Source organism: Rhagoletis pomonella, unplaced genomic scaffold (genome assembly GCF_013731165.1).
Source record: "Rhagoletis pomonella isolate Grant_MI unplaced genomic scaffold, Rhpom_1.0 Rhpom_scaffold_00006, whole genome shotgun sequence".
Classification (NCBI taxonomy): Eukaryota; Metazoa; Arthropoda; class Insecta; order Diptera; family Tephritidae; genus Rhagoletis; species Rhagoletis pomonella.
In genome coordinates, this window is record NW_023458560.1 from 11,881,629 (window position 1) to 11,884,346 (window position 2,718).

At 33.4% G+C, this 2,718-nt stretch overlaps 1 protein-coding gene across 2 annotated transcripts in view; it reads right to left on the minus strand.

The window, feature by feature from the left end:
• Nucleotides 1-2,718, minus strand: part of LOC118740411 (ABC transporter G family member 9) — a 189,142-nt gene that overhangs the window by 186,046 nt on the left and 378 nt on the right. The gene's annotated exons all lie outside the window — the stretch shown is intronic.

A 2,718-nucleotide genomic window follows, 5' to 3' on the forward strand; every position in this document is an offset into this window, starting at 1 on the left:
CATAAACCACGGAATGATTCGTTTAGTTCAAAATTAGTTTTGCATGGCTTTAGAAATAGAGGTCGAAAGTGTCTTGACATTCGAGAAGGAACATTAAAATTTACCTCAGCCAGGAGGGCCGGGCTATTAATCAAGCCTGTCATTAATTTTACGATAAATATTATACCCAGCATTTCTCTACGACTTGCGAGTGTAGGCAAATTTATAGTTGTTATTTTTAGAGCTTTACAGAAACGCTTATTGCACGAGAGCTAATGAAGCCTAAACCAAACTTTGAAAGGGTGAACCACCCTAATGTTCATATGCATACACACACAGAGTCTGATGCATCCTCCGGACACTGCTTCCGGAGCATATTGCGGACTCTGCATGGCTTACAACCACGCAGAGGTGGTAAACGAACTTTACCACTGGCCACAGTGTCTACCCACCATTTTTGAACCAATAAGAATTTTTTTTTTATATAAATACATACATGCAAACATACTGGTCTCCCCTCTCACTGAGTTATTCAACTTTTATTTTCGGGATATAATTTACTTGGAGCAACAGTAATATTATCGTGTACAAATTTTATATGTATTTATTTATATGTATTCAACAAATATTTTTGAAAAAATTAGCAAACGTTTTTGATTACCAAATCTTTACTCAAAAATTCAAGTTTTTTCCTTTCGTTTGGTATATGAGAAGTATTGGTTGATATATTATAAGTATGACTATTTGATTCAAATATATGGGTATAAATGATTTGTAATACAAAATCACTTCGTTATCATTTTGTTAACACGTGCTTGCGCTGGAAATGAGAGAAGGAGACAAAAAGTATGTGTGTGCATTTCGGGTTTTGGGTGAAAGATGCCGCAGCTCCGGGGAAATAGTTATAACCTTATCGCAGCATACACATGTACATATGTACATACATACGTACATATGTTGCTAAGAGTGATCCAAAAAAATAATTTCCAAGATTGGATTTGGGGCACCTTCCTAAATTTTTCCTCTTGCCGAAAGAGGTGGTGGTACCAAACCTTACTAGTGTTGGGCAGTATCGATACCAAAAGTACTCAGAACTCGATTCTCAAAAGGATCGACAGCACTCGATGTTTAAGAGTATCGATACTGAGTACTCCAAAGTACTCAGTACTCACAAAAGAACTCGAAAGTACTCAGAACCTAAAAGAACTCAAAAGTACTCAAAAGTTAAAAGAACTCGAAAGTACTCAGTACTCAAAAATTCTCTGTTCCAATCATCACTTAGATACATGTAATCAGGATACTTAAAAGTACTGAACAGATACTTAAAAGTACTGAGTTTTATTTACATTTACCGGTATTTAGAAATGATTGTACTCAATTTGAAGTTTCAATAGTTTTCAAGTTGCCATTTATTTGACGTAATTTGGGATTAATATTATTAAATTGAATAAAGTGCTGCCAGCTTGTGAGATTTCTACACTAATCATTGAAATGTTACCTACAAGTGCATATTTAAAGAAAGTACCAAAGAACTCGATCCTCAAAATTACTCGATACTTCCCAACACTAAACCTTACTTTTCTATGTATATATTTAGAGGGTGCTCATGATGCTCATATTTTACTCTAGAAATATTGTTTACATATATTAATGAAACAATTGGTTAAATAACCTAAGAACATTTCAAATTTATATTATCTAAAAAAATCGCACAAGCTTCAGTTGTCATGTCAGCAGTAGCCTTTTATAAAAATCACCAATATTTTTGCCAGTTTCACAGCGATCTAGTAGCGCAGTTCAAGTTCATTGAGCACCCTGTATCGGTTGCTGTAGAAAACTGAAAGTTGGTATTTGTAGGCATTAAAAATATCTAAAGGAAAAAACTAAGAGGTGCCCCGTTTTCTAGGATGAGAATTTTTTCCCCATACAAATCTGATCTATTTCTCTTTTAGTATTGTATGTACATAAGTACATTGTCATACGATCAGATCTGTACCGTTACTTAGTTCGATTTTTAAAAATGAGGTATCAAATTAAAAGGCTTGGCCCATAGATGTGCAACAACGTTTTGTTTTTCGGGTTGCCACCTGATAAATAATTTAATACCAGTTATTTATAAGTTATCAATTATTACAATAAGGGGTGTCGATCGAAATGGTTTTGAAAAGGCTTTTTTCTTCATTATATGTAGGAGGGTTGCCACCTATTTACGAAGATAAATTCAATGTATAAAATAGGTAAAATGAGTTACTACGATATGAACATCAATCAAAAGCTTTAAAAAAAACTGCATTTTTAATTACATGTTGGAGAGTTGCCACTTGGTTTGAAAACTTAATTCAACTTTAATTAAGTGAATTAGATAAACTAGGTATCGCAATACGGGTGTCCGATAAAAAAGGATTAAAAAGGTTTTTGTTTGAATTTTTTTTAAAAGGGTTGCCATTTGCTTACAAAGTTAAATTCAATATATGCAATAGGTTAAACGAATTACTACGATATGGATATCAATGAAAATGGCCTTGAAAGAACTGCATTTCTAAACTGCTTGAAGGAGCGTTGCCAACCGTTTATAAAATTAAGTTGAAATTTAAATGAAGGCGATTAGAAAATTGAAATGTGTATCCCGATATGAGTGTCAGACGAAAGAGACTGTGGTTTGAAAATATTTACCAGGGAGTTGTCACCTTTCTACAAAGTTAAATTCAATGTAATGAATTACTCAAATATGGATATCAA